This window comes from Magnolia sinica, chromosome 3 (genome assembly GCF_029962835.1).
Source record: "Magnolia sinica isolate HGM2019 chromosome 3, MsV1, whole genome shotgun sequence".
Taxonomy (NCBI): Eukaryota; Viridiplantae; Streptophyta; class Magnoliopsida; order Magnoliales; family Magnoliaceae; genus Magnolia; species Magnolia sinica.
In genome coordinates this window covers 1,316,841-1,343,984 of record NC_080575.1, presented here as the reverse complement: position 1 = coordinate 1,343,984, position 27,144 = coordinate 1,316,841, and the positions used below count along the sequence as shown (strand labels likewise).

At 39.8% G+C, this 27,144-nt stretch overlaps 1 long non-coding RNA gene across 1 annotated transcript; it reads right to left on the bottom strand.

Moving 5' to 3' along the window:
* Nucleotides 1-406: 406 nt before the first annotated feature.
* On the bottom strand, nucleotides 407-4,505 carry LOC131239222 (uncharacterized). The gene is made up of 2 exons (XR_009168092.1): nucleotides 4,311-4,505; nucleotides 407-970 (listed from the first exon to the last, which is right to left on the bottom strand). It is a non-coding gene; the product is annotated as an uncharacterized LOC131239222 (long non-coding RNA).
* Nucleotides 4,506-27,144: the final 22,639 nt, after the last annotated feature.

The window sequence follows — 27,144 nt, the reverse complement described above, 5'->3', positions numbered from 1 at the left end:
AGCCGGAGATGAACTTACATGCAAGTGCCGAAATTTTGGGACAAGCCATAAAAATGAGTCGATCTTTGTGCAGCATTAGCATTTACTGAAATGTGCCATCAAAATTACCACATCAATCTCACCTGAAACAGACGAGTAAATGGCATGGAGTAAGGTACGTGCTTACATTCACACTCACATAAATAAAAATGAAGTGAAAACATCATGCCAAATGAGTGTTTTAGTCATCAATCAGTAGGGCGATTAAAGGCTGCTCATGCTTCTGTTTCCCACACACATTCCAAACACAATTATATATTGACTTTGATAGCATGAATTGGTTATGGGATCCATCCAAAATATGTCACAGGGCTCATTTATAGATGATTTACTGAAACAGCTGCATATTAAAGCAAGATGTTTCACATGTCCATAACCACTCTTCAATTGCTAAGTTCTTCCAAAACAGCATTCATCCATATAATTAATTACACCAACCACCACTCGAACCTTACAGTACAGACGAATCAAACCCAGGACTCAAAAGGGAAAAAAAGAAAAAAAGTGGGGAAAAAGAACCAACAAAGGTAGTAGAGGAAGAAGCAGAGTCTCCTCTACATACTACTATATGAGAATTCAATCCCAGTAGAAATACAGAGGACTCCTTTTTCTTTAATACTTTTTTTTTTTTTATTGTGCCTCTATGGATGACGAGGAGTGTGAAGGCTGCGGAGCTGGCTGAGATGAATGGCCTTGAGAATTTACCCTGTGCAGCCTGCATTTGAAAGATCCAGCATGAGTTGTGGGAGCACAGACACATGACTTGGTCACATGACTTCCAAAAGAAGCCTCGTTGGACGAACATTGCCGTCTTAGGCTACGAAATGCAGCCTTTTTGTTTTGCTCATTGCATTCTTCACCAGCAGCAATGAAAGAAGAAGCCATTTGCAAAAGCTCTCAAGAAAAAACTCCGAAAGTGGTATATGACAACCTGTGGAAGGTAAAATATTCACATGAGAACTAATAGAAGAAATCTGATACAAGTCGGGCATCAAAAAAGGGCCATTAACAATGTTTCTGTATCAGCCCGAAACATCCCAATACAGGGCAATAAGACCAGGTTCAGTCGTGACCAATATGGTACACTGAAACTGGAATTCAGTCCATGATTTTAATTGGGTGCTTATGTGCTAATCCAGGAAAATGATACAGCATCATCGCAGTTGCAGCTGTTGGATCAAAGAGATAATGGGTGGAAATATTTTAAATCGATTTTATTCCACTTCCTCTCGATCTCTTTAATCCAATACCTGTAACTACCATAATGACATGTACTGTATCATTTCCCTCTAATCTGTAGATCTGGTATTTCTGTATTGTGCATCTAAAGCTCTTTTGACAACCCAATAGTGAGTGATGCATAGATTAGTTAGTTATTGACTTCAAACAGTGCGAACTTTGGGCTACAGCTCATCCAAGGGTGGAAACTTTCACAGCCATGGTTATGTGTGCTGCTCAAACACCTAAACTATTTCATTGGAGACAATGTTCTGCTTAGGTGGGGTAATGCAGGGGCATTTTCACACCGGGCTCAAGTGAGATGGCCTGTGGGATGCAGGGGCACACTTGGGGTGGACGGCCTATGTGAGGCGGATGATTCATGTGAAGCAGAACCCATGTGAAGTGGGCCCACGAGGGGGATTCGGCCGAGGTACCCATGGGATGTGGGACCTAGAATATGAGATAAAAGGGATTGATTTGTCATGCTCTATCAGTTCAAGATTTTAGAGCAATTAGTTAGTTGTCGACATCCACACACATACAATTTCTGAGTACCTGTGTATCAAGTCTCATACTCTGCAAAGAGTATCAAATGACTCTCCTATGTTTAACCTTCAAGCAATTGGTAATTCGATCAAAGTGGTTCACGCATGTATGATCTGAACCATTCATCTATTGGGCCTTTTTGTGCATGGCCTCTCCCCTAAAAATCACACTGAAGGGATGATCCTAACCATCAATATGACTTCTGCCCATTGAATGTCAAATCACAGGGCAGCTAGGATCATCCTTCACCAACCTGTGTGATCTAGAGGTCCACCCCAGCCACGGGTGTGGTCCCAGTAGACAAGTGGTGCGGATCTTCCGTACATCATACGTTCCAGAGATTGTGATCTTGAACTAACTTGGATGTAAGCAAAAATAACAGTCCATAGGTTGTCTGGGTGACATGCACAACACATCGCACCCCATCCTATAAAATGCACTTTTCAATTCCTCCCTAAAGCTAGTTTGCAAATCCCAAGGATCTCTCTAACAGTCATATTTTTAAAATTGGTTAACTAAGAGGAGCAGCACATGCCTTCTAAAAACCTCCAAATCCAGGTTTCTGAACACCATTACTTAATTCCAACAGATTTAAAATCCTGGTTACCAAACACAACTGACAAAATGAAAGTCCCCAGGATTCTAAATCTGTAATTTGGATTCCTAATGACCTGTTTGATTTTCAATTTTCCTCAGTAAATACATGGAAAAAGGTAATAATACTCATTTCTAAGCGTTTGCAAGAGACAGAAATCACTTGGCATTTTCACATCCAAAACTGGTCAGAAGGAAAGTTGTTGAGTCTGACTTAAATTTGTGGGGCCCACCGTGATGCATGTAACTTATTCACACCATCCAACCATTTTACGAGCATATTTTAGGTTATGGCCCCAAAAATAACAGAAGCTGTGGCTCTAAATACGACACCGTTGAAAGCTGTTTCCCTCTCAGTGTCCACAATGATGTTTATTTGTCATCTAACCTGTTCAGTTACACAGACATGGATAAGGTGAAAACATAAATAAGAGCTTGATCCAGAGCTTCCGAGGGCCCCAAGAAATTTTCAACACTAGGCGTGCAATTCCCACTGTTTCTTGTGATGTGATTCACTCAAGCTTTGGATCTGTCTCACTTTTTGGCTCAGGCCCTAAAATGAGCCGGCACAAGGGAGGGACGGCATGGATAAGTCACATACATCACAGTGGACCCCACTGTTTTGGTGCGTTTCCATCTCAAGTTTAGAGACCAATACGTTCAAATAGCCTGCCGGTCAACATCACAGTTGCAGGAATTACAAATGGAAATCACTATTATCCACCTATGGTGAATTATAGAGGAATTAAAAAATCAAACAGGCCTCAAGTAAAATCCAAATCCAAGCTTTCTAACGATCCCTTGAGCAATCAACTCCTAACATGCTATGCTAAAACCGTTACATAACCGTTGTAAACGCGCCAAAACGGCCTTAACGACCGTTTCAGAGAAAATAGCCCGTAGTGGCCCGAAACAGTAGCTAGAAACAGATTTTTTTGAAAATTAAAAAAATAAAAATAAAGTCTATTATAGACTTATAGTCATATTGTAACGGTAACGGTGGCCGTTACCGTACCATTATGGAATAGCACGAGTCCTGATGCATCAAGGGGTGAGTCTTGTCGTTCTGCCCCGTCCATCCACGATGCTCCCATGATTTGGTGGTCCAGATCTTTTATCTGGTGGACCCCATCATAGACTGAAGATGCCCCTAAAAACTTCCATCTGGAAAGATTGCTTTCTAATATCGGGCCTAATTCGAGACCCTTTCTGTATTATTTTCTTAATAGCATCTCTCTAACCAGCTGATCAAAGGTTAGATCTTCCAAAATGGGAGACTGTTGGGACATCCGCCGTCCATGGTGGGGGCCACCAAACAACGGTCCAAATCAATGAACTAGGACACCACGTGTAAGACCGGATGATTTGGGACAGGATTCATGCCGCATCAGGAATCTCATCATTCCAACTAGCTCGACGCTTGTCGTCCCTACCGTCCCACCAATAGATGATCCAGACCGTTGGTCTAGGTCCAAAAGGTACCCATCACGTGACAAGAGGGCTTACTGGCGAGAGATCTAACCGTCCATGCATGAAAATGCGGGTTACAAATCATGGAGATCTCTGATGCTGAGGATTTTGCCACGTTGGCCATCTACAGTGTGAACTTGTAGATGAACGGTCAAGATCATAACATGGCGGGAGAGGAGGGGCAAGCAGGGTATCTTTCTTCTTTAGCAAGATCGAGATCCAGAGACATCAGACTCCACGGACATGCGACGAGCGCCGGGATCTGACACACAGTCGTCGAGTCTCATGTTTTCCGGCAAGAGACATCCGACGTGTCAATTTCAGATCCCGGAAAATAAAGCTGATTCAATCGAAATATAAATTAAAATAATAAAAACAATAAAACTCCAAAAGGAGAGAGAGAGAGAGAGAGAGAGAGAGAGAGAGGCGGAGAGCCTAACCTACGCACCCGGCGTTGAGTAGCTAAAGTGGCAAACTGCATTTCACAAGGCAGTACTTGAATTTATAGAGCAAAATGATAGACAGTGGGCAGGTCGGGTAGGGGCAGCTCTGCCCGGGATTCCTCTTTTCTTCTCTTGTTTAACAAAGGCCGGGGCCCACCTACTCAACCGCCGGTGAATTCCGTTTAGACGGGCCAACCAACCAGAGGAAATTCCCGACTCCTCGTCGTCTTTCAATTAATGACACACCTATCCGGAAGCGGATTGGCTGCTGTACCTGACACCACCTATATATCTCCTCTATTGACGCCAGCAAGTTTTGTGGGTCTGATCATGAGGCATGTATTATATCCAAACCGTCCATCCATTTGGCAAACTCGTCATAAGGCTATTAGACAAATAAAAAAAAAAAAAAAAAAAAAAAAAAACAGATTTAACTATCAAATGGACCACACTTCAAAAACCAGTTGAGATTGAGTGTCTACCATTAAAACACTTTTTGAGTCATAAAAGTTTTGGATCAATATATAATTTGTTTTTTCTCTTAATTTAAGACTTCTTGACGTATTTTTAACCTTATGAAAAGATTTGATGGAAAATAAACGTTTTGATTATCTCTGCTTCTATTTTGTGGTGTGGTCCGGATGATCTTTGTTATGAGTTATTTTTTGCATAATGTTCTAAAATGATCTCTAAAAATAGATGAACGGTATAGATATAATAAATACATCATTATGGGCCATGTAACTTTGATTTCCTTTGAACCGTTCGTACAACTCGGAGCTCGAGGAGCGTCTCGGCTTCGCACGTCACGTACCTAAGTATGGTACACCAGCCGATCCGCTTCCCACATATCCCGCTCCGTTTTCAACTTTCCGCGTAAATGTATGCCGCTGCGACTCGCGAGAGGTCAGGCGTAAATGTGTGGTCCCATTATGAATGCATTAAGAAATACTAACACGGCAGTTGATGTCTATTGAATGGATGGTTAAAAGTAAAATATTAAGTGATTAAAAGCCATCGTAGCTTTGAAAAGCCACCTCAACTTTAAAAATGGTGCAAAATTATTACGGTAGTCGAGTCCACCGTAATATTCGGGAGCGCATTGGCTAACACCCTGGTATGGCCTTGGTGGTGTTGCTCTAACCGTGTGGGATCTACCTTGATGTATTTTTGTATATCCACGCCGTCTATCTGTTTTTCCATCGCATTTTAGGACACAATCACAACTATTAAAAAGATCAAAATCTCAGGTGGACTACATCACTAGAAGCAGTGATGAATTACCATTAAAAGTCTTGGATCAAGCTTATCTTTATATTCTCCCATCATACAGGTCTTCTTGAAATTATCAAGAGGTTGGTTGATAAATAAACATTACTAAAAACCTTACAATAGGCCCTTTGGAATTTTTAATGGTGAGACACTCAATCACCACTGTTTCCTGTGATGTGGTCTACCTGATATTTGGATTTGCTTAATTTTTGGGATGACACACTCAAATGGGTTCGAGAAACGAATGGATGGCGTGGATATACAACAAATCATCACGGTGGGCCCCACAATAAGTGCAACACCTAATAGGCTCCCTTTATATTCAGGCTGCGTATTTTCGTCCCTCGATGATGTCCTGCGGACAGTCATTCCCATTTAGCCCACCTGGTTCGTGTTCCGGACCTTGCATGCTTCTTCTTTTTTTTTAACACACGCATACACACCCCCACACGCTCACACCTTAGTGGGATACCACCTATGGATACTCGACCCCTTGACTAGGTGTTGAAACTCCTTATAGTCTACCACCGGAGCAAGAGTAAGGATCCCTCGGACCTTGTATGCTTGTGCAGCGATTCTAACGCCGAAGACACCCAATTGTACTGGCCCACATATGCTGCAGAGGAAAGCACGTACGAGATTGGAGCCGTTCGCCAACTGGGACCAGATTTCTTTGCCACGTGGCTGGAAACCAGTCCCATCCAGTCATGAGTCCACTACACATGCATATGCACCATCATTTAGTTTTCCTAATAGTTCAACTGATGTTGTTTCTGTCCACTCGCCTGCAGCCCCTCTAGGGAGTAGGATACAATGCTGCTCTCAATCTCTTGCCTTAAATGCCAATGCCGCACAGTGCAAGATTTGTGGCGTTTCTCAGGCCGTGGACCCCACCCCACCATGTCTCTTACGTGGCTCGGAATTAGGCCGGTCGGATCTACAGGTGGGCCAGAAAAAGAATGTTTCTGCTGGCCTATAGCTGTTTGTGGTCCATATTTATAATCATGCAGCCCACTTGGTTAACATATTGCATAACTTTTCTGCCAATTTCGAACATGGTGTGTGGGACCCACCGGATGAGTGACTTAAATCTCACACCTACTGTTGTGAGAAAAACGAGTTGGTCGCTCACATGAGAAAGGCTACCGTTGTGCCAACGTTATCTAATTGTAATCCACCTCTGAGCTAAGGTAGATTCGAGCTAAGGAGTGCAAAGGCTTTCGACGTGAGAAGACTTGTTCATTTGATATAGAGATAAGCTTCAAAGCTGAGTTATCGTTCTGTTCTGTTGTCCAAAATCAAACGACAACACGTACCATCTGCATGGCACTTGTGCAAGCGGCCACGCCATTTCCATTCGGACGTTCAGGCCCAAAGGAGAAATGTCATAACTCCTCAATCATGCCCTCCCACAGTTGCTATTATGGCGTAACCTTTTCGTGATCCATGCCATTGATCAGACGGGATTCACCGTGTCTAGATCGGGGCCGAAAATTGGATATGTGCAGTTATCATGGGAAAGTGGATGGCTAGAAAGAATTTGATTGAACAACCGTGTGGGGCCACTTTGATGTATTTTTTGTATATCCACGCTGTCCAGATGTTTTTCTATCTCATTTTAGGACGCAATCCCAATCCTGAAGAAGTTCCGAATCTCAGGTGGGCCACCTCACTAGAAACAGTGACTAATGACCATTAAAACTTTATTGTGGGACACAAAAGTTTGGATCAAGCTGATATTTATATTTTTCCCTTCATCCAGGTCTTCTTGATATTATACACAGGTTGGATGGAAAATAAACATTAGGAAAACCTTAAGATGGGCCATTTGGTATTTTTAATGGTGAGGGACTAAAACACCACTGTTTACTGTGGTGTGGTCCACCTAAGATTTGGATCTGCTTATTTTTTTAGAGTACGACTAAAATGGGCTAGAGAAACGGATGGACGGCGTAAATGCACAGAACATCATCAAGGTGGGCCCCACGGTAAAGGTAGCTCTCACTAATCCGCTCCCCTGAATGCCAGAGCAGCTGATTTTCTGTCCACGGCTCAAGACACAGTGGGACGCAGACAATAAACAGTTTGGATGTCTCAAACACTTGCTACGTTTACACGTGTGTGGAGAACTTTACAAAGATGTGTTTTTCCTCCTTCGAGAACCTATGGTCGGCATTCTATGGCCACTGTTACATGTGGTGTGGTCCCTCTGAGTTGTGGATCTTAATTTTTTATTTTTTAGTTTTTCCTCTTCAAGCCTATGATCGAAGATAGAACATGATGCACGGAGTGGATCTTACATTCACAACTTGCCGGGCCCCACAGATTTGGGTGTTTTACGCACTAGGTACAACAGGTGTTGTAGAAGATTCCGGTCCTTTGACGTGTTATACCAATAACTCTAGCTCCGTCTGTTACGTTGACACGTTAACAAATCAGACGGCGAACCTTTCGGTGCTACTACGTCATGCACCTAACATGGAAAAATCTAAGGATAGAATATTGTCCTCCATACTTACGGTGTACTCAGGTCTTGGTTTTGTACAATTTGGAAATATATCAGTAATCCGGACCATTGGTCTATTGGGACACACTTTGGATGGACCATATCAGGAAAAAAAAAATTCTATAGAATGTTCCTTACTTTTCCAGATGTAGCATGAATATAAATGGTCTAGAAGAGAAAGATATCAACGACCCACATCCACATGAACCCGAGCCTGGTGGTAAGAATTTTTTGGTCTGAAAAGTTTTGGGAATGGACCATCCAAGATGGGTCCCAACAGAAACTATGAACCTGTAAACCTACACGTGAACTTGTACAAAATTTAAAAAACTGAGTATATCATCCATGTCCTTGGCGAGGTTTATGCAATTCTTCCAATATAAAACCTATGTAAAGGCCATCCTGTGAAGGGCCCAGCTGATGATCGGTTCAGATCTGGCGCACGCTTGGCAAGTCTCTATATACGACTATACGAGTACATTGTCCGTTTCCTCGGGCGAGGATTATGCAATTCTTCCACGTATTGTTTTATTGCGTCTCGCCATGGTATTCTACTCCCAACCGGTGTAATCAAGACCACTATTTTGTTGCGTCTCACTAGGATGTCCCGTGCTGAAATACCACCTCTAAAGGACAATCACAGCCATTCATTTCGTGGCGAACAAACAGACGGTTAAGGAGAGAGATACAATCACAGCCATTCATTTCGTGACCGAATCTTTTTGGGGGCATGGTCATCCATCATGGATGAAACAGACCAATGGGCTGGATTCATGAACTGTGGGCCCGAATAGTCTGAGCAGAAAACTCGAGTATAGCTTAGTAGCGTACAAACCTACGATCGAGGACCGTGTAACTCTCCAGAGAGGATCAGATCCGACCAACAGAGGCTGCTCCTGGGTGGAGCACACGTGTACAGATCTAGGCTGTTCTTTCTATCCACAAGATTATCAACCTGAACTGAGGGTAAAATCGGGTTTTCAGTCCTGACCTGTGCGGGGCCCACAGTTTTAATCGAGAACATTGGTATGTTGTCTCTTCCTGGATGAACCATGTGCCATGGAAAAGGACAGGAAATCAGAATCCGAATCCGTTCTACAGCATGTAGGTACTGTCCACGTGTCAGAGGCCCAGAACGCTGGATAACTAATGCAACTAACGTGCGGTTAGATCGCTGCCAACGCATCGAAAAGGTTCAGGTGGCCCATGTCATTCCAGTGGATTGGTTTCTGTAGATTTTTCGAACTGTAGCCACAAAATCAACGGGACCCCGATCGGTAATCGGGCCATGCAAAGCGGGTCCCATCTCTATTTGAAAGTTACACCCCACGGATGATCCTATCCTTCACTTTCTTTTGATTGTATCTTCATCTTGGCCGTCAGTTTCAAGGCCATGGCCAAACTACCGTATGCTCTTCATCTATGGACAAGATCAGGTAGATGGACGGTTTTTGATCCACAGTCCCACTGATCAGTCTCTCGTTTGTAAGGCTGCTCTGGTACAGACGGTTGTTGATGCCGCGTGATGAGGAAGAGGCAGTTAAGCTGGTGGATCACGGGGAATTATATGATACTCAGGCAGCGCATGACTCTTGATATAAGGGCACTAACAAATTGCATAGTTATATTAATTATCTCCACGTAATCCGATTAAATTATGAAACAGTCACATTGGCAAAATTATATTAGTTGAAACATCCTGTCCGTAGATTAGTGGATGCTTCTTTATTAAAATAGGGTCATTTGATCTTTTTCATTTTTAACTGTCCAATAAATGCCTACCAATCCAATGGTTAGATTGTCAAAGAGACGAATTTTTTTTTCTTTTTTGTCTAGGACACATCTAAACTGTGAACTATAATTTGGACAGTTAATTTGACTTACTTGTATGCTACGTATGCAATTTTCAAGTGATTCTTAAATGCCTGCATATCATCCATCACGATCAGCAAGAGCATCAAAGTTCTTATCTTGGATGACACTATCCACTGTCGATCGTAAGCGGCCGATGGGTAATTTTTCACCATATACCTGATGTACCGCTCACAACTTTTATTCGATCCGTACAAACCTACTTACCAAATTAAACCTCTATCTATATAAAAAAAACTCATAAAGGTGAAAACACCCCTACGTTTTCCCCGTATCCTAAAAATCTACCTTCACGATATAAACTCCAATGCATTGAAACAAAAGGAAGAAAAAAAAAAAAAAAAAAAGGCACACAAGAGATGGGTCTGGAGCGCTAATTTTTCCGCACAAAACAGATTGATAAAAACTTTGATACTGCGGCAAAGTGCGATAGATGATCCACATGCACTTAGAAATTGCATACACAGAAAAAATCTAATTTAAATTAAAATGTCCAGCTTATAGGTCCTGATCTAGATGTATCATGTACAAAAAAATTATTCTTACTTGGTTCTCTGACCATCGGATTAGTGGACTTTTTTTTTATACGGATAAGATGAAAAAATATCCATGCAGCTCATTTCTTGATCTTATCTGTATGATGTTCGAGACGTGGCATAGACCCGATTGGAACTGCTGATGGATTGCTCCAATCTCGCAACCATGTCTGCCCTTTACATGTGTGTGGTGAGATTTTCGCATTCCTCTGGTGTTTGTAAGACCGGCTGCCCCCTCATTTTATTTTGTTTCCATTCCAATCCACCCCTGCTTTTACCAAATATGCTCAAATGGACCCTGATTTAGATAAAAACGAGATAAGAGGTAAGAAATTTTGATCAACTTCCAGTAATGCTCTCCTTCGTTACCAAGAGCTCCACATCACATCAGCACCATTTTGAAAACGATGGTATGGTAACTGTAAACTGGCATAATTTCAAAAGATCCGAACATAAGATATTTCCACTCATGTGAGGCCCATCGTATAAATGAATTGAATCGTTAAAACATGACCCTCGATCGAATCAATATGGTCCCACGTACCCTAATAATCCATACAAGGGATCCTGGTGCCCAAGAGACATGGTCTATGGTCTTTTTTCTGCATCTACCCCTTTTCTTTTTCTTTTTCTTTTTTTTTTTTCTTTTTTAAATGATTAGGGATTATCTAAATTGGTAATTTGGTATTTTCAATGATGAATGAACTTTTTATGGCCTGTTTGTTTTTTCAAAGCCGTACATGGGTAATTATAACCATTTCACGGCGTTTGAAAATTCATCCCAATTTGTGCCTTGAAAACCAATTCAAAAGAGATAGTTTTAATTTTTGGACGTCAAAGTAATGTATATGATATATCCGTTCTATCCATCTGTTTTAACACATCATTTAGAGATATGAACCGAAAATTGAGGCAAATCCAATCCTCAAGTGGCCTACACCAAAAGAAAAAGTGGCCCAACAAGTTTTTAACGGTAAATGTTGGATTCCCTTTTGCCTGTGGCATGGTCCAATTGAGCTTTGTCTATGCTTCATTTTTTTGGCTCATGCCATAAATTCAGCTGACATAATGGATGGACAGTGGGGATAAGCAACGCGCATCACAATGAGACCCATAAATATTTTGTGGCATTCTTGATTTTTTTTGTCTAAAAAGTAGGAGGCTAAATCAAGCATAGGGATCTAAGGAAATAATTATTACCACTTTGCCGCGCATTTAGCAACGGACTAGAAAATCAAACACGCCCAGGCCATTGGATGCCTATTTAAAAAAATTAAGTTATAATCTAATTATAATAATCAAATTATAGGTGTAAATTATTTACAACGTGTTTTGTATGCCTTTTAAGTTGTAACATATTTACATGTAAACAAAATGTTTGTGTTTGAATAACTTGTAAATTGTTTACGGTGTATAATTAAAAATTCACATATAGCACAGCTTAGAATAGTAAGTTCTTTAAAATTCACTAAATAACATATAAAGTCTTCATTTAAGATGGATAATTGGTATATAACCAATCCTTATAGTAAAATAGTTATTTGGTTGATCCATTATTTTAAATTTCCTTTTATAATGAGAAATTATTGAATATCAACCTTAACTATAAACTAACATTAAATTAATAAAATCCAATATGTTTAAATGCATCTTTAGTAATCCAAATATCTAAATCTAGGTGATTCTCTTTTGCATGGCCCATAAGTAGGGAGACCCATTGTATAAACAACTTAGGTCACTGAACCATGAGGTTCACTTGTACAAACTGAATATTGGGAGTGGAAATATGAACTGTTAGAAATTATACAGATTAATGTATTTCTGTATAATGTGGAAACCGAAAATTGCAAAATAATCAGAAATCAAGATAGGCTGAAGCACGTCTGAAACGCTGTCCTTAAAGCGTTATTTGCCCCTAGTCAAGTGAATTGAGTATGCTGATAAGTTACAGGCAAACAGCTTCTAAGATACGACGAGCCTGGTGTGGGTCTGCGTTCAGCTAACACGAAGGCCCACCAAATAGAACTCAATTACACACTTTCTGACAGTATTACAGTATAAAGGAAAAAATCCCAAGAAAAGAAGAAAAGAAGAGAAAAAGTAGTTTCGACTTCTACACAGGTCAGTTCAAATCTTCAGCCACTGGTTCAATTGAACCGTCCTAGACCACACCGCTGGTCTGTTCTTCAAAATAAGGTTTAAGCCTTGCTACGTTGCTGAAAACACTAGAATATATGAGTGGAGAGGGGCTGGCTGTCTTAGTTCGTATGGGTTAAATGCAAAGTGCGCCACTAGCGCCTCTACAGCCACACTGCCTCACATGCCCACGCCCTCGCACCGAGCCCTAGCCCGAGTCTGTGCCCGTGCCCGTGCCTGAGCGTGCGCGCTGGTGTTCCAGTGTAAGGTCCATAGTCCACGGAGTAGGTAGGTAAATATTATAATACTCCACATCATTCATATAAACTACAGATTTTTCTCTTCTCTTTTCCATGTGGGAGTATTCCCAAAAACCCACAAAAAAGTATTTTTTCAAAACAACTTTTATATATTATATATTATTTTATTATTAAAATATATTTTATTAAAATCAATATATATATATTTTTTGCAACATGAACTTGAAATATACAGCTAATCTTATAATGCAATTGAGATGTGGATGCTTGAAAATTTTTCTATATATGCCTATTGCAGTGTCCTATCCACACCATCCATTCATTTTTTGAGATCATTTTATGATATGAGATAAAAATCCAAAGCATAAATGGACCATACCGTTGATAATAGGGACAATGATGCCACCATTAAAACCTTTCCAATGCCGACAATGATGTTTATTTGGTATCAACATGTTCATGAGAGATCTAGATGAAGGGCAAACCCAAATATTAACGTGATGCATAATTTCCATAGCTCCTAAGAAGTTTTCAAGGGGGCCATAAATTATTTGAAAAGACCTTATGAAGGGTATAGATGGGCACAAACATTGCAGTGGAACTCAAGGAGGTCTCAACGGTGGGCATTTCCCTACCCACTCTTTCCTATCATTTTGTTGTCATCATTTTCGACATTAGGTGTGTGGGCGTGCCAAAATTGAAATCGCGGATTCAATTCAAACCGAACAACAATGACCTCAAGTGTCAAAATAAGCAGACACACGTTGTGTATGACCGAGATCTGATGAGAGCAGTCGCCTATTTATCCACTCGCTCAATGTGTAAAATTTGATCAGGCGATATTCAAAGTGTAGGTTTCGTCCTCTGATGATGGGTTACACATTTACCTTCCATACGAAATGACTTTTTGATATACATAAAATGAAATGAAAAAATAAATTCTTACAGTCGGTTGCGAAGAATAGATGCGAAACATTTTTCTGATTGATGAATTGAATTCAGCACACGAGCATATACTCAAAATACAGCTAAAAGTCACCAGCTAATTGGTTATCACTACGGATTATACTACGGAATGAAAAACAACAGGCCTAAAAAGTAAAAGATTACACTAAGAAAGGTAACTTGTTTGACAGGGAAAGTAAAAGATTACATTATAGAATGTAATTTGACTGGTAAATTGACAAGATAATTGAAAGATAGATTTGGTTTATTTGAGTTGGTGTGAGACGTTTTTCCTCGTTGAATTCCTCTGTTATTTATATCCTTAATTCGGCCATCTGAATCTTTCCCACGTTCTGATAGTTACTATAATCGTTCAACACTATTGCCTTTTAAGTGTTTTTCATGTTCAATCGTCTCAGTACCACTTGACTTTTTCGATGCTTCTCACGTTTTAACAGTTATTGTGACTATTTAGCACTATAAAACCTTTCGGAGACTTCCTTGCCACCTATCTCAATAACCACTCAAAGCCTTTTGCTAATTTGATCGCATTCCACTTGACCGCTCAATTAAGTTCCTGGATGACCATCTCTTGCTTAATTGAGCTCTTGGATGACTATCAGCTGCTTGGTTTGCCTTTTGGATGGTTATCGACTACTTGATTGACTTCCTATCGTTAGAATAACTCCCTTATTGTCATCTAAGCCTTATGTTAACAATTAATTATCATTAACCTTTTAATTATTATGAACTTGTATAGTAGACTATTAAATAAAATTTGATTATAATCAATTCATGTAATAACTTATTACTTTACGCCGGTGGAAATTTTATGTTTCCATGGCCGCTCCCTAGCCTACTTAGATAAAGGAGAAGGGTTGCATTAAGGTGGTCGCTGATGTCAAACTAATGTTTTGGATCAAGCTGATATTTGCTTTTTAGCTTCATCCATGTATGTGTGACTTTATTAACTGGTTGGATGACAAATAAACATTAATGTAGAGCTTAGGAAGATTTCAATTGAGATGTCATTATCCCTCTGTTTCCTGTGATGGGGTTCATATGAGTTTTAATCTTTTAGATATGCTTCAATTTTAATGTCATGTCTTAAATTGAGCTGATAAAAAGGATGGACTGCGTGGATAAGACACATGCATCATGATGGCCCCACAGAGCTCACTCAGAAGCTATAGCCCACTGAGTTACTACCAAAGAAATCCGCGTCCGAATAAATCACACCACTAAAAGTAGAATTAAACGGTCACAATTGAAAGCTTCTTAGAGACCACATGAGTTTAATTTGGATCAAGCTTAATATTTTCCAATTCCCTTCGTCCACATGGGAGTCACCACCTTATCAAGGGTTTAGATGCCATATAAACACGGCGTTGGGCGTTAGGAAGGATACAACAGTGGGCATCTTTATGCCTGCTTTATCATGTTGTGTGGTCCACTTCAGCTTTGGATAGACCTCATGTTTTACCTCATGTCTACAAATTAGCTATTGAAACGGATGGATAGAATGGATATAAACAAATCACGGTGGGCCCACGTACGTCCTGTCATTTGTAGCCACGGCCAAGGCCAACAAAGACGGACAATCCTTCCAAAATCAGACCGCACGGTGCACCCCACCACCCCGACGTAAAAACGAAAGGTCAGGCCTCCTTCAAGCCCGTGACGGGTCATCATCTCTGATATTGACGTTGCATGACCGTCGATTCATCAACGACAAGCGATCAGTCACATGCCGACCCTAAGGACCTGAGGTAGGCCATCAACACCTCCCAAAAATTCGTAGCGACCCACACGTGGCGATCCAGATCGTCTAAAATCGTTATCTGGCTGGCGGACTCGGATTCGGTACTGACCCCTTCAGTACCGAGCTTGGTACTGCTCAGTACGTGATTTATCCGGGCCATCCATCCATTTCCAGTTCATTTTCGGGTACGGGCCCAGTTATGAGGCAGATCCAAAACTCAAGTTAACCACACTATAAGAAGCGGTGGAGATTGAATGCCTACCGTTGAAAACTTCTTGTGGGCCACATAAATTTTTGATCAAGCTGAAACTTGTTTTTTACTTTCATCCATATTTATGTGACTTTATGAACAGATTGGATAGAAAATACACGTCATGGTGGGCCCCAATAAGTTTTCAATGTTGGTCTCACTATCCCCACTGCTTTTGTGGCGTCGTCCACTGTGGATCTGCCTCATAAGTGGGGCACATAACCTAAAATGAGATGTAAAAGTGGATGAACGGCCTGGATAAAATAAATACACCATAGTGGGCCCCATACAGAATTTGCAGTACCGATCACTACCGAAATCGGTACTGAGGAGTGGAGAGGTCACTACCGAATCCAAGTGCGGCAAGTCTCCGCTAGGGCCCACCTACCTGAGTGGGGAATGTCGACATTTCCAGTAGAGTGGGAACGGACGCAGATTGCGTCCTACCCCAGCCCGTCTCTAGCCCAGAACGGGCGAGCCCACCGTGATATATCCGTTTATCCAAGCCGGTCATCCCTTTTCTCGTATCATTTCAAGGCATTAACACAAAAATGAGGTAGATCCAACGCTCAAATGTACCAAACCAATGCTGTGTACATTTAATGCAACCAAGCTTATTATTTGGTGTGGCCACTTGAGCGTTGGATCTGCCTTATTTTTGTGTTTACGCCTTAAAATGATCTGAAAAAAGGGATGGACGGCTTGGATAAAAAGATACATCACGGTGGACCCACCCACAGAACTGCCCGTTCAGGGCTAGAGACGGGCAGGGGTAGGACGCAATCCGCGTCCAGTGCGAACAAGGGATGACATAAGCGGGTCCCACACGCCTTATCGAGAAGGGGAGTTATTTGATACTCAGGCTCGGTATGACACTTGATTCGCAGTCACTTAAAAATAGTACATGTGGCCCATATTAATACAAACAAAACCGTCTAAATTGTGGAAGCCCCTATCTATAAGTCCGAGTATAAAAAACAGGTTGTTTTAAACCTCTGATTCGTGGACATTTGTTGTATGAAATAAGATCATTAGATTTTAACCGTCCAATAATCATCCAGCAGTCTAATGGTTCGATAACTAAAAATAAGTTTTGATTCACGATTAAATTCCTGTTTAGCAGAGGATCGGACTCTTCACAAGAAAGACGGTACCTTTGAATTATCTGTATTCTACGTAAGCAATCCCTGAGTAATTTCTAAGTGCCTGCGTATCAGCCATCATTTTTTACCAGAGTATCAAACAATTTCTCCCTCAAGAAAAGTAGAAAGACAGCTGGTAACGTACTTTGTGACATCGCCACGTGTAATGGTGAAATGGGAAACGGATTGGCTACTCCCCCTGACACCAGCTCCGTGACTGATGGTCGGTGATCTATGGGCCCCACCATGATGTATGTGTTTCATCCATTCCGTTCATCCATTTTTAAATATCATTTTATGGCTTGATCCCAAAAATGAGAGGGATATAAATCTCGTGTGGATCACACCATATGAAAACAATAGTGATTGGATATCCACCATTAAAATCTTCCTAAGGCCCACTATACTGTTTATTTTACATACAATCTGTTGATTAGGTCATACAGGCCCAGATGAAGAGAAAAAACAAAGATTAGCTTGATCCAAAGCTTTTACGGCCCCTGAAATGTTTTTAATGGTAGACCCTCATTCAACACTCTTTCCTGTAATGTGGTCCACTTGAGATTTGTATATCCTAATTTTCTAAACCGTACTGTAACATTATCTGTATAAAAAGATGGATAGCATGGATGAAACACATACATCATAGTGGGGCCCACATAGCACCGACCACCATCCATTTGGCTGGTGTAGGGGTTATAGTATGAGACGAAAAATGAGGTACATAGAAATCCCAATTGGACCACATTACATGAAACAGTGTTGAATGAACGTTGACTGTTAAAAACATTTTAGGGCCATAAAAGTTTTGGATCAGACAGATTGGATGTCAAATAAACAGTACAGTGGAGCTCAGGAGGATTTTAGTGGTGCATATCCAATCACTCACATTTTTGAGTTCAAGCCTTGAATTGATCCGTAAAAATGGATGAACGGAATGGATGAAACACATACATCATGGTGGGGGCGTACAAAACATAGGCGTCACCCTCCCAATGCTCCCATTTTTCTCTTTGGTGTGTCCCACATGAGTAATGGACCAGAACTGTCTTTTGGAATATATTCTTAACATGGCCGGAACACAAGATGCATGGTCCGGATTCTGCGTACGAATCAAGGTGAGACCCACACAGCTCCAATACATTCGGGCGCATGTGAACAGAACTCCTCTTTGGACCACTCAACCATGGGCCCCACTTCAGCTGTAACACTTGAGAAGGTAAGCCAATCAGCCGGATGAGGAATGCTAACAGAAGGTGAGCAAGTTGTCACACTTCCAAGTAGCCATTCAGTATATCTGTACAAGATCCAAGCCACTCATTAGTCAGATCCAGTAGCTAGATACCTCCTCTAAAAAATCCATGCTGATCAGATCATCAGTTGGGCTGCATGTGTATAATGGCCCTCTTTCAACTCCACTTCGTTTTTTTGCATGTTGCACACTCGCAAATTTTGGAGACAAGGCATCAGGAAAATGGATGCCTCTGATGAGAGGCTTGGATCTTTCATACGAGTGCCATATTGCAGCGTGTCAAAGGCAAGTAAAGCTCATGTGGGTTCCATTTGTCTGGCCATTCAAAGCTAATGAGTTAGGTGGGCCCATGGAAGTTGTCCAACCTTTCTACCTAGCTAATGGCCGGTGTATGGTTGTTTCTAAGATGTGCATTGTTGATTAATAAAAAATAATTTTCTTAATTTATATATTGAGAATTCATTGATACACATGAAATGCTGGGACCACTGTAAGTTTTAATGCTCGTAGTTGCATCAGTTGACTTGGACAGCTCCTTCGGTTGATCTGAACTGTCCATTAAGTCTAAAATCGCATTTTATAAATATAATACAAAAACCTTACTGATTGGATGATCTGATCCATCTTTGATTTGGCCTTATTTTCCACAGCCATCTATTTTTGAAGCCACGGATGGGATTTAACTAACAAAATTAATTCTTTAGAGTCATAAGCAATCCATGACACACCCTAACAAATAGATGGAAGAAGTAATTAACCAGAGCTACTTTTATATTAATTATCTTGACCGTCCATATAAAGACCATTGATCAAATGGTTCACATTGTCATATTGTCGTCATGTTTGCATGATAGCACATGAAATATAAGCTGAACCCAATGAACAGTCCAGATCAACGGATTGACTGCCTAAGTGTCCCAATAAAACTAGGACTGTATAGCTAATAGTGCCCCAGAGCACTAAAGCCACCGGGGCTATGCACGATAGCTCGACTCGACTTGAAAAAAGCTCGATTGAACTCGGTTTGAAGCTGAGTTCGTACGGAGTCGATCTGATTTTTTTAGCTCAAAAAAATATTGAGCTGAGTTTGTACTTGTCTGAGCTCAACTCAATTTGTATCAAACCCAACTCAAATCAAACCAGTTTGGTGGCTTGGTTATTTTGATATTACTGTTGCTCACTAAGAGTTTGATGAAATGACCTAATAAAGTGTGGCCGGTGGCAAGGAAGGTATATATATGAAATAAATATCTTCTTTTTTTTAAATTTTTTTTTTTTTTATATTGCTTAAAAGGTATTTGATAAAATACCCATAAAAACAATGCTTCTGTGTTAATATAGTAAGATTTGGATGGTGCAGGTCATGCGTTTGTGATAATGCTACATGGACAAACTTGGCTTGATCTCAGCTTGAATTCAATTCGAACTAGCCAAAGTTGCTAACCGAATCGAACTGAACCGGCCAGTCAAGCTCGAGGATTGAGCTGAGCTGAGCTGAGTTCGAGCTGGAGTGAGCAAGTGGCTAATCTGATTCAACTCGTGTACACGTTTACTAAAGCATCTCTCTTGATACATAAACAAAACTAAGTATATTGTTCAACCGATCTTATTTTGGGCCAGCTTAGCGGTGGTGGGTCCTAAAATTTCGTCCGTCTCATTGGAGAAATTATGGCACGTGCATGTTCCAACTCAGTTGCTTACGTATCAAGCTAATGCCTCTCCAATGTGTCAAGTAATTCCCTGGAGGAGACAGTGCCAGCAGTCCCATGGAAAGCACGTGTTAGAGATGTGGACCATTCATTAGATAGGGGACACAGTCAAGATCAGTGTACATGCTGTAAAATAAAAATAATGTTGGTCTACTAATCATGCAAGTCAAATTGGTATAAGAAAAATGGGCGGTCACGATAATAGTCCAACAGTCCAAATTTGTACATGTGTGGCTCACTTTATGAGTTTCCTACCCTCATTTATGGAACATGGCATGTTCTATTCGTGCTTACTTGATGGACAGCCCAGATCACCGGCCGATATATTGTATTCCTTCCCCTCAAATTGGGTCCACCCATTTAGCGCAAAAACGATCTTGATAACGTTTGATTGATCTGATGGCTCTTATTATGAGTGGATGGTGCGATGATGATGTAGAGTGGGTCGCGTACAATTTCATGGCCAAGATGGACCATAGATCCACGGCGGAAGTAATTTGGACTGTTGAAACCTTAAAATGAGCATATCTTGTAAATAGGAATGGGTTAGCTAACGTGTCGTATATGATTTTGGGCATGACACATGAGCTACTTTAGCCATCCAACCTTGCTGAGCTGGGTTGCGCACGCCAAATTTGCAAGATTCCACCGGATGTTGATTTTTTATTTTTACTAATTATAGTAAGTTTTAGTTTTTTTTTAAACTCTTCATCCATTGGGCTCTAAGAGTTCCGACCATCATAAAAGGTGCTTAGAATAACTAAGAAAATAACATGGTTGAGCCAAATAGCATACTTATTATTTTTAGCCGAAAACTATGAGGTCTAGTGAAAATTATGACAATTTATAAATAGTAATTTATAGTAAGTTACAATTTTTTAAAGTTTTAGTTGCCAAACTGAAACTTCTTTAAAAGTTTCATGTTATTATTTAAAAATTTTGTAAGCTTATTTTAATCACCAATCAATTGAATTTTTAAAAATTATTATATATATTTTTTATTTTCCTCATGAATTCAAGATATCTCTGCAAGGTATACATAGGAGCACCGTAAATTAGGAGTAGCTATCCTTTTGAGACAGACCCTGCTCAACCACAGCACGTCTTTCCCCATGTCACATGGAAATCTTCCTCATATTAAGATCCTACTCATCCAATCTTTAGCCATTATTCATTGAACGTGTTATTGGTTAATTTCTTCTCAGCTATGTTCCTGCATGCCAACAATGAAAGTTTAGAGTTGCTCAATTGAGAAGATTCTTTGAACATGGGCCATCCAAGATGGGGCCCACAAGCTAAATGGTCAAGATCATGGTAACAGAGTTCAATGTTACTCTTTAATGGGGAATTCGACTTCATTTTTATAAATGGTCACCAGTTAATTACGCGATGAGATTCTCATTAAATAAAGTTGACTAGCATCAAGAACGTCATTTCCTTTGGATTATCAATAATAGTAAAGAAAAACAGACTGACCAATTCAGTTCAATAATCTTGGAAAGCCTACTTATTTGATTGGGTCTATCGCACATGCCCCATTGATATTTTAGTTAGGACGTCATATCAATAGAAGACCTTTCAGGTTCACTCCTCACCGTTCATCGAGAGATGACTGGCAAGTCTTGGTTCGTCAGTGCAAATTTTTTTGTGGTTGGTATTGTCAGTGAATCTGAACCATCCATTTTATGCTGAATCTGGATTTTCTGTTCATAGTAAACAGGAATTTTTTTATAAAAAAATAAATTTCCTACATTTTTATTAGGCCATGTCATTATTGATAATGTCAGTACTACTGCATTAAATAAAGTCTGATATCATCAATGATGACGTGGCCCAATAACATTGTAAAGAATAAAAAATCTCTATTTGCAGAGTCATTAGGAGATCTGCCTTTTTTTCATTTTATTTTATTTTTTCCTATGCATATTTACAATACAGGCACTTGGAACCCATGATTTCGTATTGAATTGCACCTACACCCACTCCATCATTGAGCCATGAGTTGAAAACCTAACACCGGACGAGTCTGGTGTGACTCACTCTAGCCAACTTGGACTTGGTCAAACCTGACCCATTTTGATACCATCAGTGTAGGGCTGATTCAGCCCCAACTTAGGTGAGTCACCACTTGACTCTCAGCCAGATGAGTCCGAGTCAAGTTGCCTAATTATTGGTTCTTAAGATTATTTTATTTCTTACCAAAAGTAAATAATATCATCTTCGACATAATAGAATTGACTAAAATGAAATGATTGATTCTCAAGATTATTTTGATCCTTAAAGATAATTAAAGAAAATAATCTCTAAAATATGATTACAATTAACTTTAAGTGAGAGGAACTCATTTCTAGGTGTCTACCAAACGGGTCCATCAATGGTAAGGCCTACCACATCAAGGTTCAAAGTATCATCCGAAACCAATATCGTAACTTTGTATGGTCTCCATATTGACCTGAAACAATGCAACATGGTGTGATACATAGTAATATAAGTGGTGAATAATACATTAATTACCGCTATAACAATTCAAACTTTTTGCGACGAGTCAGCTCATCGTAAAAATTCCAAACTCATTGTAAAAAAGTTGATTATTGGCAACAATTTGAAATGCCATTGCAAATAGTTGATAAAAAAAATGACTTTTACAGTGGAATTAGAACCGTTGCTAAAATATTCGTCGCAAAAAATCTAAATTGTTGTAGTGACACTTCACGCTGAATTCAAACCTTGCACTAGATGGACTGACGGGAGCCACATGATCATGTCTGTCGGAGCTGAAATGAATTCATTATGATGTCGGCTAGAGTGGAACTAGAAATAGGCTCTCTTAATCACCATATATGTCTTTCTTAATCATATTCATGTCTTTCGCTCCCTCACTGGACAAACCCATCTTTTTCTTAGTGTAGGTGAGAGGTTTTGGCATTTTCATTAGTTAATCAATCAATGTAAACATCATCTTCATCTACATCTACATCTACATCTACCCACTTGGGTTATGAAAAGAAAAGTAGAAATATAATAACTAGGAATTACGCCATGCTCCTGCAGAATGATTAGACCGTTTTGGGCCTTATATTGTTAAAGTGGGGTCGTCGCTCACCTACCCAACCGCCTATATTTTCGAAAGCCTCTCAATTGATAATTCTGAACCTTTTGATTAGTGACTGATGAACAAAGGGTTAGGAAAGAACACATAGCAGTGGTTCTCATTCCCATTCAACTGATAAAAATGCCAAGTATATAGTCTAAAGCTAGGATCTTCCAAAGGGACCCACTAAATATGGGCACCATTTGTACAATATTTCGTGATGGTAAGAATTATATATATTTAACAAACAATGCCTCAGCTATTTGAAAGTGCTACAAAGTGCTTCTCTAGAGGTGAAGTAACAAAAAAAAACCTCATGTACTTCTCTATACTACAGCAAAAATAGGGAGTTTTAGGGCATTTTAAATTCCATTTTACCCATTTAGAACTGATTCCCAGGTGAGCATTTCACATATTATGCATATACTACCATCTCAGGAGTGTTTTAGTAAATTCCTAAACACTTCTTGGAAAGCTTGTTCTGTATGTTCTTGTGTGGCCTAACTGTAATGTAGGGCCCACTCCAATCATAAGGTGTGGACTTTCAAATTCACCCAATATGCCAAAAATCAGGCCGATACGAAACATGTGGGTCACACTGTAGGGAGCCGTTGGCTTGTAGGATGTCCACCATTAAATCCTTTCAAATTGTGTGTCCAGCCTACCATTCTTTTTATACAATATCCAATCCATTCACCAGATGCATCCCACCAAGATGAACAAATAACAGAAAACTTAAGCCATTACAAAAAACAGGTGGGCCACACCAGTGATTTTAAAGGTTTTATGAATGACTCCTCATGGTGTGGCCCACATGAGTTTTTCATCGGCCTGATTGGAAGGCTCCAAGGAGAACATAAGGTGGCCCACTTGATCAAATAGAGATGGTATTATTGGTCTTTTCGATCCACCTTGGATAGGACCATGTCCCATGTCTCCCTGATGGAAGATATATCCTATCACCAATCTTAGGTGTTTCTTCAGATCAAGACCATTCATCTGAAGGGGATGGTGCATGCACCCAAAGATCACCTCCGAGATCCTCGTGCCAGAGCCTCATCCATGTCTCATTTCTCTTCTAGAAGGTCTATCTGCAAGCTATAGATTCAACAGCTGCAACTATCTTATTCTACCCATTTATCTTTATAAGTGTTTATTTTCAAGCCACGAAATTAAAAGTAAGAAGTCTCCAATCAACGAGATTTTTGGAGCATGGTCCATCCATGGTGGGCCCACTCTCACAAACTGATTAAAAAAATAAAAGACCATGGATATCTTCTAGTTGAGGATCATATCATTCATCTTATCTCTTTCGCTGCGTCTTTTACGTTTATCAAAGAAGAGAGCGATTGCACATCATTATCGAAATTGCGTGTGGGCCTTGTTTTAGGTGCGTGTTTGGTCATTTTCCATCCATTTTCCATCCACCCAAGGCCCTTTCATGTTCCTCTCATATCTTTTTTTTCAGAATACATCCTGACCAATTGCAATAGGATACACAGGACTTCGGCCGTTGGATCTAGGGTTATCTTTTAATGATCCAAATGGTTTATTTGATGGGCCTCACCTTGGATCGATGGTGGATATACAAGAAAGAATATCTCTTATTTTAAAATTTTTAAATTTAAATCCTTCGGTCAATTGACTCGTCCTTTGAATATAGACGGTTCCCTTAACTTCTGAATAATCAAAGGTCCGATATGTTTCAATCTAAGTTTTCTTTTTGGTTATCCTCCATCCACGGTGAGTCTCATCATATAAATGGTTTAGATTAGCGAAAGGTAACCTGATCTAACCGTTAAGGTCACCACGTTTCTCGTTGCAATACATGGGTTGTATTCTAGCAAATTACATCTTAAGTTTTCATTTCATTTAGTTTAGTTTTTAATATTTTTTCTTTCATTTAATTCATATATACTTCGAGATAATACCAAAAGACAATAATCACATGCAGACCCTTTATATGAACTTTCACATGCAGCACCGTCTTTTCCATTAAAGTATATATCATATCTGTAGCATATCCGAGCCATACAAACGGTGGGTCACACCTTGTGAGTCATCTTACGAGAAAACAGCCCAATCTACTAATCACTTCATTCGGTAAGCCACATCTGTGTCTAGTCATACCATCAACTGTACATTGATATTTTGATAGTGTGACCCACCTGATGAATGGATCAGTATGATTTTCATCTCAGACGATCTTCATTTTGTGGCCCACATTTCTTACGGATTGGATTTGCTACACAAAGCGACATGTTGTTGATAAAGGCAGGGGCTCCACGTGAGCATTTCTCATATGATGGGACATTGACAACTGAATGTCATGAGCTTTTGCATTAAATAGGGTGTTAATGATACTTTAGGAATCATATCTACCTTACCCAACACAAATATTGTACGAGGGATGTCATTTGATACTCTGGCTTTGTAAGACACTTGATACACAGGCACTTTGAAATGGTAAACGTAAGCATATATTAACTCAAATTAAACTGACCAAATGGTAGAGATCTCTATCTTTTAAGTTACATTACAAAACTTAAATTATTTAACAATCCTAACATCTGATATGTTGACACTTGTTTGTTAACATAAGACCACTGGACATTTTTTACTCAGATTGATTGAACACTCCTGACCTCTGATTTGTGGACACTTGTTTATTGATATAAGATCATTGGATTTTTTTTCATTATTAACTGTCCAGATAAATGCCGGTTGATCTGTAGTCACATAATTGAATAAATGTGAATTTCGGTCATGATACATCTAAGCAAGGCATAACGTAGACAGTTTAATTTGAATTAAATGTATTATAAGTGTACAACTTTTAAGTAACTTATAAGTGTCTGCATATCGTCCATCACGCGTTGCCAGAGTAGCAAAATTTTTCTTACTGTAGAATGCATACCGGGAAGATTTTAGGGTCCTAAGTGGGAATCCAACGCTTAAATAATTCATAGAATTTCGATTTTGAATTCCACCAATCATACTTGCAGGGTGGGAGATGGCAGTGCACGGACTCTCCTTGCACATTGCCTGCACATCATATGTAGAAAGGTTTCAAGTCCAACCAGATGGACCTTAGTTTACATCTACCCATTTGTTTAACCATTCCAATAGGTTGTCCTTATCATGAGAATCTCTATGTGAAAAATTCAACCCCACCCACTCATTAAGTGGGTCACACCATAGAAAATATTTTTTAACCATTGATGATTAACAAAATACAAGGGTGGTTCACCTAGCAAGTGGATACAACTGATTTTTATACAAAAATAATCCAATGACTGAGCCAAACTATACAACGGGTTGGATGTTGCACGGACATGAAAGGTTGGAAATTATTTGCTGGGTATGCCATAAACTATGGTCCATGTACATTACTCATGTTACCACTAAAAAAATCTCAATCTTTATCTATAATGGAACTCATGATGCTAGTAATTACCAAAAAAAAAAAAGGCTAAAAAAGAAAAAAAGAAAAAGGAAAAAAGAAAAGCAATGTTCCTTGATAATGATGATGATAATGGCCAGTTTGGTATGGCTCAAGTCAGGTGGTCCACGGACATGTGATGGACACATCCCATCCCTTATTTTAATAATTTCCCTTTGCAAAAATCAATTTAATGAAAGCAAACAGGTAGACGAGAAACACGTCGAACACTGCCAGCCAACTGCTAACCAACCATCAAAAGGTGGGGGCGTGTGCATGAAATACATTATGTCCATCTGAACACTGAGCCCGAAGTTCAACGATCCAAACCATTGAAGCTGTTGAACTCAGTTCTCAATGGTTCATATACACCAGAAATCTAAACAATCCTAATCCTTCATTATTTGGTCAACAAACAGATGGTTAAGAAAGAAAATACAACAAGGGATTCAACAATAAAAATGCCAAATATTTTATAGCTACTGCATAGACAGTCCAATGCAAAGCCCATCATACCAACGGCTTAGATCACCGTAAATTGGGCCTCACTTTTAAAAACTGAAAAACCTGACCCTCCATTATTTAATGTTTAATACTTAGTCAAATTAACCTCTTTAACCCTATCATTTCCTTATTTTAATCATTAATATCTCTTT